The 15,779-nt window shown below is 39.8% G+C and overlaps 2 non-coding genes across 2 annotated transcripts; one reads left to right on the forward strand and one right to left on the reverse strand.

The window, feature by feature from the left end:
• Positions 1-15,513: 15,513 nt before the first annotated feature.
• Positions 15,514-15,585, reverse strand: trnag-ucc (transfer RNA glycine (anticodon UCC)). Its single transcript has one exon. It is a non-coding gene; the product is annotated as a tRNA-Gly (tRNA).
• Positions 15,586-15,706: 121 nt separating this feature from the next.
• Positions 15,707-15,779, forward strand: trnav-cac (transfer RNA valine (anticodon CAC)). Its single transcript has one exon. It is a non-coding gene; the product is annotated as a tRNA-Val (tRNA).

A 15,779-nucleotide genomic window follows, 5' to 3' on the forward strand; every position in this document is an offset into this window, starting at 1 on the left:
CAAGTACAGAGTTGCAGCTATAGTAAGAGATGGAGAGAAGATGAACTCCATGCACAACAGTAAGAGTAGGAGAAATTTCTAGTCCTTGTTTTCCACAGGGACCAGGTCACCTATCATTGTCGGCAGTAACTGAAGTAGGCACCACATCTGAGCTGCTGATTGACGCATGGACCCCTTTGTTTGTTACCTTTATGACAAAAAACAATCAAAGCTTGTGATTCTGTAGTTGAGCTTGTCAAGTGTGAGTTGCTTTTGCTCAATCAGTGAATTCAACACAAGCTTAACTTCATATGGCCCCACTCCTTCCAGGATATTGTTCATGATGTCTGGTGCAATGTTGTGTGTTACATGAAAAAAAGACAAGCTGTTCAGGATGCTGTCTCTTTTCAAGCCTGTCTTGGAGGGGTTGGCTGTATGCAAATCTGCTTTGTGACTATGGACATCATGTAATAATCTAGTATCTTCCTGTGTCTGCACCCTCAAGACATCTTTATTTGCTCTGCACCACCGACATACATAATTTCCATGGAAGCTTTCAGTTTAGCCAAGAATGGCATTCAAGCCCAGATTGTCTCCGACTACCTGGACAACTCTGAACTTAACAAGCACCATGAAATTCGGGGGTATCAACAGTGATGCCATCCCTCTCAAGACACATGATCTCTTCAACAATAGGGCACAGCACTGCATCAAGACCATAGGTTGAATTGCATTATCTGATTTGAAAACTGCTAGAAGGAAGTGTGACCGTAAACTTGATAGCAGGTCTGGTGGCAAGCTCTTCATGATGAAATATATAAATCCTAACTTGTGAATCCCAGTCTTCGATCCAAGGGGATTGACAGTTTCACAGTCATCACTATACAGCAGTAGCAGAACTGAAACCTCAAGAATAGTGGATACGTTTTACAAAACTTCCCATCAAAGACATCCTGAAGTGCATCACCCTCTCTCTGCTGCCATTCTATCATGGCCTTCAAAATACCAGGAATTTCAAGTAGCTTGACAAGAAGGCACTGTAGTGGAATACGCTGATAGGAATCAGGAACTGCAAATTGTCGGACAGTGCCAGTGGTGGAATCCCATTGCTGTACATAGGAAACCCCAGGCAAAAACTCCTCAACTGGCTGAATAAAGTTTCCTGATTTAGCAAAATACTGCATCTGTTTATAGTCTGTTTCCAGTTCTCTGAAAGGCTCAGCTGCAAGAGCATGAGCTCTTCTACTTTTGGGCTTTGATCAAGACCAAACTGACTAAATAAAGACATAGTCTGCAATTGTAGTCTGCTCACAATATCGAAGATTAAACTAGAGGTCTGTTGTACCACAAAGTTTAAGTTAGAAAATGTCTGGGCAGATCTAGACTTCAGATTAGCTAAAAAAAAAAAGGGTCACCCATTCGATAATGTCCTCTTGCTGTAGTTCATCCCATTCATCCTCAACTTCCTGTCCTAACTCCTCTTCGGCATTAAGTTCATCATCAGGCTGGGCCAGCTGTTCGAGAGGCTCATCAAGAATCTGTTCAACTTGGTTTTCATGCTGCTCACTAGGTGTCTTCTGTAAGACCTGATGTAAGAAAAAGTTCTGCCACAACCATTTTCACTACATTGGAAATATGTTGATGAACTGTTTATATGGTGTACTGCTTGTAAATGTTTAAAGATACTCCTGACATCCCCAGGAATTTGCCTTTTACACCAAAAGCAAACATATGCCTTGGGAACGTTTAAAAAATGATCTGCTAAAATAATAGTGCAAAAAGTGGGGAAAATTAAGCCCTTTCCATCTGCAGTGACCGTAACTACTTACAAATTCTCTGAAGTATTTCATGAACTTTAGCCTTGGGCCAATTTTTGGGATTATGCAGTTGATGGTCCCCTCATCTAAAAGCAGAAAGCTTTCTTCATCTATTGCCTGATCTGAAAGACAAAACGACACAGAACACAAAGACATCTTGTCAACATTAAAATCATGGAAGCTAGTTATATTAATAATAATAATAATAATAATAATAGTTATAATAATATTGTCATAACTCGGGAGAAATGCAGGAGAATTTTGATCACGGAGTAAATGGGGAGAGGGTAACGTTAATAGCTATTGTCAGCTAGAGTCAGCTAAACTATCAAGCTATATAGCTCAGACCAGGCTGAAAGTTCGAGTGTAACGTTAACACGGTAACAGTAATAAATGTTACAAACACAATGATAATTTTTTCTGTCATATGTGACTTAAGTGGGAGAAAATGTGTATACAGACCTTGTATTTAGCATTATTTTCGCTTAAATGCATGAGGGAGATGAACCGTCAGCGGTGTTGGAGCCCAAAAGAGAAGACACGAAGTTGACACAGCTGTTGAATACACCGCTGAACTTTGGGGGAGGGGCGGTCTTGTCTGTGATGTGTCAGCAGTCACTAGCTAACCCAACCCAAACCCAGCGGCTGGGTTACACAAAAAGTACCCAATTCTCTGTAAATAACCCAGAAAAATGACCCAACAGAGGCAACCCAGCATTTGGGTAGAAAAAATAACCCAGCATTTTTTAATGTATACAGTTAATCATGCTAAAGCTGGTGAATCTGATCAAATCTGTTGCTTCAGGTCTTAGCTAGCCACTGAGCTGAAATTTTCAAATTTTCAAGCATGCAGTTATAGCTTTTTTCATAACCTTATGTTAAATGTTAATTAAAAACAAAGTACCTGCTTCAGTAAATCCAAATACATTTTTTAAATCAGGGATGTCAAAAAACATAAGTTCACATTTATTAAATTACTAAACCTTTTAAACTATCAAAACTCTATCAACTTAACAAAAGAATATTAGTTAGGAGACCTGTGACCTTACTTAGTAAATTGAGTTAAGTCAACTACTTGGGTTAAAAGTTGAGTTAACTCAAAAATGCTGTGCAGCAAGTTGCCTTAAAATTTTAAGTTGAGTCAACGTTGTATTTTTTACAGTGCAGTTGCTTTGGGAGTATAATGGTATAATGTGACCAAACTCTACTTAGCTACTTCCCATAAATTTTCCACTATAAAATCAAACATTTAAAACCAAGATTTTTTACCACAACTCTGCTCCAAACACATATCGGCTGTGATTACCTCCGACCAGATCTCAGGGTGCTGATATAACAGCATTCCCTTTTGTTTTTATATTGTTTAATATCTCACATAGTTAAAACATTTTAGACAATAAAAGCACATACTGCACTCATAAAATAAAGGACAATAAAATTCTTTACAAAGTGGTCAAAAGCAGAGCTTGCAAACACTGAACATTGTCTGTAAGTTAGTACAGCTTTCCTAATTCAGTTCTCTTTAAAATTGTCTTCTAATAAAACTATTCTAAGACCAATTTAACATTAGGTAAACTTGACATTGTTCAAAACATCCTTATAGATATTTTTCTTTTTCAACAATTGGAAATCACTGAACTATCAATGTAGTACTGAAAAATTTCCTTTAGAGTTCTCTTAAAGACAGCTCTATTTACTCTAGCTCAACTCAGGAATGGTTTACCATGGGGGAAAAATCACATCATAGCAATGATTTTACTATTACTGCATCAGGCGATTTTTTAGTGATTGGATTTTAGGTTTGAGTGACTTGTGGCCAAGAGACAAAATCACTCTCTGTATGAAATCAAATGTGCTCTTCAGAGCTGCAGGATACTCTAAGTTTAGATCATAAATCAGTCCAAAGAGCAGACACATTGCTTGTGGAAGATTTTCCACATCATCCACAACCATGGTACCTTCCAAAATGATAGCTGTTGTTTTGGCATCAAGATGCAGGGAGTAGGGTAGTGTTGCAGTTGCAGAGTGCTCGGGAATCACCAGTCAAAATTCCAATTGCAATTTCGGACATTTCTTCATTGTCATCACAGTCCTAAAAACAGGGCATATAGCAAAAATAAGGTCAAAGTAAGACACAAAACATCTTTTAAGAGCATATACTCACAGTAAAATGTGAAACAAAATTAATAACACTACAATATGTCTAAATGTACAGGCCTTTTCAATCAGGACACAGCAGTGGATGCAGGAACGAATACAGACATTCAAACCACTGCATGAAAAGACAATAAATCAAACGGAAGGCCAGCTATATAAATTTAAACCTATTCTAAAACTCACAATTTGATATTTGAAAAGTTATCAAAATACATAATTATGGAGGAGAATTGACTGAATTTTTAAAAATTTTTTCTTTCTTTCAATCTAATCTCCTTTCTGTATTTTATATTTATTTTACTGTACTTTCTTACCTCTTTTACTGACTTCATCTCTGTTGCATCTGTCCTTTATTCTTCCTACCTGTCTAAATTTCCAACCTCCTGTTTATTGTCCTTCTTACTATTGTTTTTCTTTCTTTTCTTTATGTATTATAAAATGTCTTCTTACTGTCTTTTTTTCTTAATTTATCTTTACTTTCTTTTCTCTACCCCAGGTGTAGGCAAGTTCGGTCCTAGAGAGCAGTCCTGCAGATTTCAGCTCCAACCCTGAAAAAAAGATTTGCTTGCCTGTAGCCTTAGTAATCCTGAAAACCTTGATTAGCTTGTTCAGATGTGTTTGATTAGGGTTGGAGCTGAACTCTGCAGGATTGCGGCTCTCTAGGACCTACCCCTGCTCTACCCCTTCTGTGTTTCAGTTTCCGTACTGTTTAGATCTCAAAACTGTTTAAAGAGCAGTTTGCCTGTCGAAACTACTTACAAAACAGGTCTTGTAAAAATCGGTGGGGTCCTCTCCAAGAAGGAATGGTAATCCATAGAGAACGGCTGTTCGTCTCACGTTGATGTTGGATTTCTGCAAAGTTATGAAAATTATTATTTAATAGCGCTCATGGCACTAACACAACACAAAGCAAAGAACAACAGCAAAAGCAACAGTTGTTTTAATATAAAAAAAAATTGTGATGTGTGTGAGGAGCTTACATCATTTTTAATCTGGTGCAAAATCTTCTTAAGTTTGGATAAAATTCTGTCATCATTCACTTGCCCTCTGGTTTTTCCAAACCTGTATAAATGTCTTTGTCCAGCCGAACGCAAAGGAAGATGTTTGTGAGAATGTCAGTAACCAAACAGATCTCATCCCCCATTTACTACCATAATAGGAAAAATAAATACTATGGAAGTAAATGGGGGATGAGATCTGTTTGGTTACTGAAATTCTTACAAATACGTTCTTTTGTGTTCAGCAGAACTAAAACATTTATACAGGTTTGAAACTATCTGAGTAAATGACAGTTTTAATTTTGGGTGAACTATTTCTTTAATGATCCATAAAACCAAGAATATTTATTCACCTGACTCTGTGTGAAAAGTGCTGGCCACCTTTCCACTGTATTCTTCACTGCAGGTTCCTTCTCTATCAGTTCCTTTCTACACAAGGCAAATGTAGAAGTCATGTTCTGGGCTAGTGCAGAATTAACATGACGTTTCTTCATGTCTTCCACCATCTCCTTCCTTTTAGACTCCATGCTGGCTTCATCTTCACCATCAGGGAAGTTCGGTAGAAAGTTGATTTCAAACCTCTTGAGACTTTTGATGTTTCTCTGAGGCTGCTGTCCCCTTCTTTTCCAACCATTTATGGATATCTCCAAACATCCAGCTTGATGCAGTTTTGAGTGGTAGTTACCCATTTTCCATCTGAGGCTATCATACCACCTATTCCGCCCCTTAGATGAGCTCTCCTGACACTTGTAGATATGTTTTATCTCGCATGTATTGTAGATTTCCCTGATGTAATCTGTATTCAACGTCAACAGGAAAAGTAGGGATCTCAAAATATTCTGGCCATGCAGTCCATAGACTATGAGATGAATGATCATCAGAAGCCACAGACAGGACTTCAGTGTCAGCTGTGTTAGGGGTTGGGTGGGCTTATCTGGCAAGTCAGCAATGTAGGTAAGATTCACAAGGGAATTGCTGAATTCTGGATCTTCATACTGAAGCTTTTCTTCAAGTTGCTCCATCAGGGAGTCAACTGTCTGTGGTTTCGCAGGAAGTATGATTTTTCTGATGTCATTTTCACAAACTATAACTCAGAGTACAGTCCTTGTCTCCATATTTATTCTCTCTACAAAGGTTAAAGAATTGGGTTGGTTTTCTTAAATTAAAGTAATAGCTTCAACCGAAAAACAGTTGTCCAATTGCATAATTCTAAACCCATCCTTTGAAAAAAATGATTTGAAAAGTTTCACTCATCCTTGTTTAAATGTACTTTAAAAAGTACACAAAATAATTAATAATTTAATGTGACATCTGCCATACAGTCCAAGCATTTAAGGCAAATAAATTGGTTTGTTGAGAAATCAACTTCAATATATAATCCATTTCACTGGATCAACCCTTCACATAGAATAGCATTTAACTGCTGCTCTCTCAGGAGTGCATGCAGGATATGACCATTTAAAGAAAATGAATTACATTTCAGTTTGTTTCTTAATAAACCCATTGATACTATTCAAACACTTGAAGTTGAATGAAATTATATGATGCTTTTGTGTCCTCCTGAAGTTTGAGAAGCAATGCTTGCTATCTTCTTACATAGTAGTCAGACATCAGCAATCAGAAATCATTTCAAAAATAAGCCTTTTTGTCTTCCAAGTAAGAATGAGAGTAAACAATTTTTCAATAATTTCAAGTCTCTTTAAGCCTGAATTATCATTCATTCAGCATATGATATAATGTTGGAGTGTAACACAGGTCCTTCCCCGAAGTTTATAAGAGTTCTGAGAGTTTGGTGATTGTCAGTGATAGCACATGACAGCAAAGTTCAAAAGAACGCAGGTGCTGAATGTACCAACATGTCAGATCTTTACACACAAACAGAACAGCACTGTTGATGACAAGAATTTTGAAAAAACTGTCTGAAATCAGACAGGCCTGGAAAAGTACCAACAGATACAACCATATCTGGATTATACTTGATTCCATCATTGGTCACAGATGATGCTGTGAGGACAGGATATCAAGGGCCACCATGAGGGGCAGAAGTCTAATAAATGCCCAATTCTCATGGGCATTACCCCCAGTGGTACCTTATGAGGCAAATGTGCCTGGGATGATCTGAGGCTGATAAACTTTGTCTGAGAATTTGTAAGGTAACTGCTTGATAGCTTGAGTCAGGGATTCAAGAGATATTAATTTCCTTGATACCAAATCATTAATGCACAAGGACATTTCAATAGGGATGACACCCTCCATAAGGTTGTGCATTATGTCAGGTGGAAAACCACCAACTGTGTGAAAATGTTCCAACCTTTCACTTAACACACAGCCACCTTTCACACCATGTTCCCGACCAGACCTCCTTCTCCTGGATTTCACTCCTCTTTGCAAAGCAGAACCGACATGGGTGCTCAACACTGAAACTCTCCTGTAGTCCTGCAAAAGAATGTGCACCCAGATTATCAGATGAAACAAAAAGCAAACTTCCTTTCAAACAGTCTCCTAACTGTTCAATATATACACCATGCTTTTCAAGAGTTTCAAGGTCCCTAACAAGTGGGTGCAAGATGTCTTTGTAACCATGATGTTAAATTGCACTAGCTCTGCATAAAAATGCTATCTGAATTGACTGAAGTGATGAAAGATCTTTTGAGGAAAGGTTGGCTAGAACCCAATAGAGAGCAAATATTTTATGTTTCTTTTGAGAAGTGCCAAGGGGATTGGCAAGCTCAAATTCATCAAAATAAAGACCTAGGACAATCCTGAAGGTCTCAGTGTTGAAAAAGTCATTTTCTTGATACTGAGAGAATCCATGGCCACTTCCAGAACAGCGGAGACTCCCGGCACATGTGGCAGGGCATCCAGGCGATCACCAACTACAGAACATCACCACCTGCCTGTGACAGTGACGACTCCCTTCCAGATGCGCTGAACGACTTCTACGCTCGGTTTGAGGCACAGAACAACACAACAGCGAGGAAGACCATCCCTCCTCCAAACGACCAGGTGCTCTGTCTCACCACAGCTGATGTGAAGAGAACTCTATGCAGAGTTAACCCACGGAAGTCTGCTGGACCAGACAACGTTCCTGGCAGAGTGCTGAGGGAGTGTGAGGAGCAGCTGGCATATGTCTTCACTGACATCTTCAACATCTTGCTGAGCAGCTCCATCATCCCAATGTGCCTCAAGACAACGACCATCGTCCCTGTGCCTAAGAAGTCTACGGTTTCCTGCCTCAATGACTATCATCCCGTCGCACTCACACCAATTGTGATGAAATGCTTCGAGAGGCTCGTCCTGAGGCACATCAAGTCACAGCTACCACCCTCACTGGACCCCTTGCAGTTTGCGTATCGTCCTAACCGCTCCACGGATGACACCATCACCACAACCCTCCATCTTGCCCTCACACACCTGGACTGTAAAGACTCCTACGTTCGAATGCTGTTCATAAATTTCAGTTCAGCATTCAACACAATCATCCCTCAGTGGCTGATTGAGAAGCTGAGCCTGCTGGGCCTGAACACCTCTCTCTGCAACTGGATCCTGGATTTCCTGACTGGGAGACCTCAGTCTGTCCGGATCAGGAACAGCATCTCCAGCACCACCACACTGAGCACTGGAGCTCCTCAGGTCTGTGTGCTCAGTCCACTGCTGTTCACTCTGCTGACTCACGACTGTGCAGCAATGCACAGATCCAACCACACTGTCAAGTTCACCGATGACACAACTGTGGTGGGTCTCATCAGTAAGAGCAATGAGTCAGCTTACAGAGAGGAGGTGCAACATCTAACAGCCTGGTGCAGAGCCAATAACCTCTCCCTGAACGTTGACAAGACTAAAGAGATGGTGGTTGACTTCAGGAGAGCACAGAGTGACCATTCTTCGCTGTTCATCGATGGATCCTCGGTGGAGATCGTCAAGAGCACCAAATTCCTTGGTGTTCATCTGGCAGAGAACTTCACCTGGTCACTCAACACCAGCTCCATCACCAAGAAAGCCCAGCAGCGCCTCTACTTCCTGAGGAGGCTGAGGAAAGCCCATCTCCCTCCCCTCATCCTGACTGTGTTCTACAGAGGGACCATCGAGAGCGTCCTGAGCAGCTGCATCACTGCCTGGTTTGGGAACTGCACCGTCTCGGATCGCAAGACCCTTCAGCGGATAGTAAGGACAGCTGAGAAGATCATCGGAATCTCTCTCCCCTCTATCACGGACATTTACACCACACGCTGCATCTGCAAAGCTAACTGCATTGTGGATGACCCCACACACCCCTCACACACACTCTTCACCCTCCTGCCATCTGGAAAGAGGTACCGGAGCATTCGGGCCCTCACAACCAGACTGTTGAACAGTTTCTTTCCTCAAGCGATCAGCCTCCTCAACACCCAGGACTGAACTGTAGAACAACTCTCTCTCACACACACACATAAACACACACACACACTCAAGACTGAACTGTACAAAACTCTCTGTCTCTCTCACACACATACACACACACACACTCTCTCTCTCTCTCACCTGGATGGATACACTCACACACACACATACACACACACATAATTTAAATTGTTCATTACTTGTGGCACTACCACTACCTGTCATACGCTGCTATAGTTATACTTATGTTTATTTCTATTTGCACTACCTCAACTGCTGCTGTTGAATTTTTTTTGCACAATATTTTTTACATCATTTCTTTTTATCTTATTTTATTTCACTTATATTCCATTACACATGTTCTTTTCTTTCTTTTCGGCACTAAGTGTCCTGTGTTTTTGTGTTGCCTTTTGTTTGTATTTATTATTTTTGCACTGTCTTGTCTTCGATCTGTTTGCACCTAGCTGCACACTGTGCACTTTATGTGGCTAAGACAAACTTCTGTCCTAGCTCTGTGTTTTTTTTGTGTTTGATCTTTATGTTGTATGTTTCTGTAGCACCAGGTCCTGGTGAAACGTTATTTCATTTCACTATGTACTGCGTCAGCTATATGTGGTTGAAATGACAATAAAGCTTCTTGAATCTTGAATCTTGAGTGCCATCTCTGTAAGTCTTAAATTCATTAACTAATCGATCATTGCAAAGAACCCTATATAGAATGTCAGCCCAGTTTAGCATTTTCTGCAACATTTGCAGAACTGGCACATAAGAGACTGACTCTGAATCAAGCTTGTATTCAACTGGCATGGCAATCAGAAATTCACTCTGAAAATATGATGCTCCTCTGCTTATTGTGGAAAGAGGCTCACCATCTTTGGTCATTGTCAAGATGAAAGAAGTAAAATTTGATTTATATGTTGAATTATTTCCTGTGCAGCCAAATCAGAAACATGCAAAATCACCTGCATTTTGAGAGAGTGAGGCTATAATTTGAGAAAGAGTGAGGCTCCAACTGAGGACGCAATTCATCAAAGTTTTCAATCTCTATATCATTTATCTCCAAAAGTTCATCTACAGGATCAGCGCTCAAGGGCTATTCTTGTTGCACATTATCTACACTGTGTGTAGCAACATACAAGAGAACGTCAGATTTTAACTGCCTCTGATCAAATGCTCCATGCTCTCTACATTTATGGGAATTAAATGTAGAGTAGATATTGCTCTCAAAATTGCAATTGTTGTAGGGAAACTGCACAGTTCTATGATTTTTGAGATGCTGCCGCAAATGAGAAAAAAAATAGACTCTGTGCAGGGCGCCTCAAAACTGCAAAGTGGGCAGTGAAATATCAAAGGGATGTCATCACATGGACTGGATAGGCTACCATGTGCCTGATGTGAATGATGTTTTGTTAAGTGTACACTTATTGCATTAAATGATTTGAATGAGCACAGACAATCTGTGTAGAGACATGGAATTGGAGTACTTCTAGTGTAGCTTCCATGTTTTATTCTGTAGTGTTTCAACAGCTGAGCCCACTTTTCACACGAAAACAAGCAAAACCTACACTTCCACTGCATGAATTTAAGTCCCCAAAATAAGCATACACTAAATAAAAAACACAAAATATGGTACATGCTTGTTAATTAAGCTATCTTAATTCAGGCATCATGTTGTTCATTTCCATGTGAACCACACGTGCGGATCAAACGTTCTAGAAAGAATGTTCATAAAGGCCGCACAGGTTTTTACATATCATTAATGATAAACCATGAACTTACAACCGATTAAAATAGCTTAGAAATGTAATAAAACAAGTGTTCAGTAAAAGTCGATTTTTGCAACGTAGCACTGGTCGCATTTGACATAAAACTACTTCAGTGTGCCTTTTTATGTCTTTTCCTCTTTCCACACAACTAGCAAATAAAATTGTATTTAAGTTGTAAGAGACACTGATGTTTATAAACAGATCATTGTGAGCATACCTAGTCATTCTACTACATCCCTAAAACGTGCTGTTCTTTGAGTTCTTCTTCGTCAATGTCTTCTCCAAACACCTGTGTTCTGTCACATTGCGCATGCATGAGACAAAAGCGTGTTTAAGAAATTAGAAGAGTAATTCTAATTGTGATAGTAATAATAATTGTAATAGTAATTGTTTCATCCTATGCTGAAACTTAACCAAAGGCCAGTAAATATATCAAGCTCTGTTCATACAAATATGGTGGATTGTGATGTAGCAGCAGCTGATTGGCAATAAGCTTAAATCTTACTGGTTTCCAGGTTATTTTATAGCGCAAAGGGGAAAAAGACCCAGAACCTATAAATAAATAAATAAATACTCTTAAGTACTCTTAAGTTTAGTTCACACTACACAGTCTAATCAATTTAAATCAACAAATTTTCTAAAGTCAGTTAAATTTACAAGTTTTTCTTGAGTAGATTCAACAATTACTTTTTACAGTGCATGTGTTTGACTGGTCTATACCACAAAAAGAAAATACTGTATATTACTGTTAAATTCTATGGTAACCTGCTTAAGATTTTACAAGTATGTTACTGTATCGTACTGTTTGGAAAAACAGTATGTTGCTGTTAGAATTTGGATGTAATTTTACAGTCTGTCACTGCTCGAAGTCCATGTTCATAGCTTGATATTGGCTAATATGGCCCACAAAAATTAATTTTGTTATAAATCATGATCATTTCTGAAAGTAATTGGATGAAAACATTCAGGGGAAAATTCTATCTTATCTCTATTATCCCAATAGGTGGCAAAATAAGTCAACAAACATGATTTAATATACAGTATTATATATATAATCATGATATACTGTGTAATCCCAGTTAAGTTCATTTCAGGTCCAGGTTGTAACAGTACAAAATGTGAAAAAAATATATAAGCACTTAAAAATGTATATTTCTTTGCAGTATGTCTTTCAATAGATTATGCAGTATGTTGGTGATATATCCATGTGTACAATCAGAATATAGTATGTAGATGCTGATAAATGAACGGATTCAAGAGGAAATGTGTTTTTGGTCACTGGTCTGGTTTTATTTCTGGCCCACTTGTTCATTTCTTTGGCATGTCCCATGTTATCTTTTCTTGGTGAAACTACTTTCTCTGTTGTCCTGGTTTCATGGTTGTTAAATTTTTTTAGCTACGTATTTGGGTAAACAGGTTCATAACATAATTATAGATACTTTAATGTAATGAACGTGAACAGAGTCAGAAACTTTAATTTAATGAAATACTTTGCAATTGTAGATTTAAATCAATCATGAGTAACCGAAAGGAAACAGTTACATGGAGGAAACCTTTGAGATGACATGAGGAAGAAACTTTATGACTTTAACTTATTAGAGAATACAGGTTGTAGCTACTGTGGAATAAAAATTCTACTGTACTCACTACTAAAATCTGACTCCAGCTCCACACTGACCCGACAGCTCAGTCTAAGTGAGACTCATAGTTAGTAAGGCCTCAAAACTAAATAAGCCAATCAAGCAGACTAGATGAATGCAGATAAGAGATTTTATTTTGTAATCAGCGCTGACACAAGAATTGAGATGCTCACGCATGAACGTCCCAACAACCTCTCTTCGGGAAACTCCAACTACAGCCTTTATATACATTTCCCTTATCTTCCCAATGCAACACGTCACTGGTTCTTTGCCTAGACAATCCCACCCATCTTTCTTTTTTAGACCTTTTAGACTCTTTTTTACACCATTATCTTTGAATTTACAACTTTTCAAATACCATTATAATTAAAACTTCCCTACATCATTATATTAACAAATTGGGCGTTTCTGCCCCCACCAGTGGGATTGTCTTCGGCCTCACTCTTGCCAACACCTCATTCTTCTTCAGGAGACAGCATGGGTAAGTTCTCAGTCCTTCAGGGGCCAACACCCTTTCTTTTATTACACTCTACACTTCACGGCTTTTCTGATTTATCCACTGTCTTCTACGTATGTACTCTAGATATTTCGCCTGGTACCACCATTGCCATCCAGCACGCGCTGCGTTTACTTCATGATGAGATCACTGCCGCTCCAGGTACCAGCGGAGCGAAGATTGACCATAATAATCTAGGGTGCATCTCTGCCATTGATTGGTCCAAGTTTGGAAAGCCTGGTACCGCAGAGAAGGCCTGCCAGACTGACATCATTCATACAACTATTTGTTCTTCAAAGCCCTTGCAGCCTGTGTGCAAGGCCCGTGACAGGCCAACATGCCGTGTTAAACCTTATATTGTTCTTAAGCTCAAACGACCTAACGAGTAAACCTTACCTGAGAACTCACTCCTGCTGTCCCCCGATTATTTCACACTACATCAAACACACACCGCATACATATATCCTCATTTACAAAATTATCTCCCACACTACTCAGGCAGTGAGGGCTTAACAGACATACATGAGACAGCGAAGGTTAAAATTCACAGTGTATTTATTTGGTGCACATAGGGAAAAAAAGAATCTTTGAGTACAAAATTCAGTGAAAATAGAAAAAGGAGCAAAATAGGGAAAACATGGTTACACAGCCTTGGTTGATGGCTGAAAGGGGCTGAAAGGGGTCCAGGTACGGTGGAGCAGTGACGAGTGCAATGGCTTAGGGATGTCTTCTTCGGTCTCCAACAGCTTTGCCATGCTTCACTCGCTCCACACCGCAGCCATGTGCTCCTCTGCTATCCAAAACATTGATGGTGCTGAACCAGCACAGTCTGTTCAGGTTATTTATCAAGAAGAAAAACCTTAAAACATGTATCTTCAATTCAGTAAAACTTTCAATATAACAGAACTGTCAAAATTTTTGTACAGTGCAGCTGGATTTCCTGTCACTGTGGGTTAGGGTTAGAGCAGAGTAGCATAGTGCAGAGTCTGATACAGTTGCAGAGGAGATGAACAAATCCCCCTTTTTTCGCCATGGACTTTAATGTTGAATCAGAAAAAAACACTTTAGTCTAAAGTGAACAGTTGTTTTATATGTCTGAAATTAGTTTAGCTCCTGAGATTAACAATGGCAAGGGTTAAATATTTGTGCAGTATGAATGATAGAAGAACAGGCAGAGCCTATATTACAGAAGGTGCTCTTGTACTTGTCAGACCATAAGATAACCAAGTTCGCCATCTTGTGTTCATCAAGAAACATATCTTTCTTTTCCTCTATTTATGCTATTTATATTCTTGAGTCTACAAAACTTTCCCTAGGTTCTACCTAGCTTAAACCTTGCCATTTTAAAAAACATGTCCCCACCAAGAGATGTCAGAGTGACCATTTTAGCAATTATAAAGGAAACCCAGCAAATCTGTACACTCTATAGATTACACTGAACACCTGCTTAGATACAGAACTGCTCTGAACAGCAGCTGGTCAGCGTATTTCTCTAATATCAATAATGCCAGCTGTAATAATTGATTTATTTTGAAGATGAGAGCCCGAGCTGCTTCTGTATATTTTCACGTTCGCCTAACACGCGAAAGGCCCCCGGTTCGAAACCGGGCAGAAACAACCCAAGGCTTTTGAGCTTTGCTTCAGTATGTGTCCACTCATCCTAATCGGCACCCTGAAGGTGACTGGAGCAGTTTCTCCACAATGTGATGCCTAGTTTGAAATGCGCTTTAGTGCATAGAAAATGAACAAGTGTATACTTCAAATCAAGCAGCGGTTAGGGGCTTTTGCTGCAGGCCGCAAGCCATCACTTACACCGCAATTGGAAATCGGAAAGAGCTCTCACCAAAGAACTCTGGCCAAAGCCTGTCAAATGCAACTGGTGGACTTTGCCGTTCCGTTTTGACTTTCGAGACCGGGCAGAAACAAGCCTTGAGCTTTGCTCCAGTAAGAGCCCACTTGTCCTAATCAGGACCCTGAAGGTGACTAGAGCAGTTTCTCCACTATGTGGTGCCTAGCTTCAAATGGGCTTTAGTGCATGAACAAGTGTTTGCTTGTTCGAGTCGAGCAACAAGTAGGGCTGTTTTTTTTTGGCCTCAGCAAGCAACCACTTAGAACACAAGTGGAAATCACTTGTGGAAAGACCTCTCACAAGCAGAGAAGCCTTCATCACACTCTTGCCAAAGCCTGCTAAACGCAGCTGGCGGACTTTCCTGTTCCGTTTGCCTTTTCAAGGGCGGCCCTCGTACATTTGCCACGCTCCAACATGCGGCTTAAATGTAGTGCGTTGGCCGGGAATCGAACCCGGGTCAACTGCTTGGAAGGCAGCTATGCTCGCCACTATACCACCAACGCCTGAGGCTGCTTGCTCATTACTCGGTTGAAGGAACACTTAAGCCTTTGCGTTGATCGATTATTTATTTATTTACTTACTTTGCGGTTCCCCTGCCGAATGGAAACACTTTCCTTCGCTTCTGTTTCTGTAGTGTAGTGGTTATCACGTTCGCCTCACACGCGAAAGGTCCCCAGTTCGAAACTGGGCAGAAACA

Source organism: Hemibagrus wyckioides, unplaced genomic scaffold, assembly GCF_019097595.1.
Source record: "Hemibagrus wyckioides isolate EC202008001 unplaced genomic scaffold, SWU_Hwy_1.0 Contig2, whole genome shotgun sequence".
NCBI classification, from domain to species: Eukaryota; Metazoa; Chordata; class Actinopteri; order Siluriformes; family Bagridae; genus Hemibagrus; species Hemibagrus wyckioides.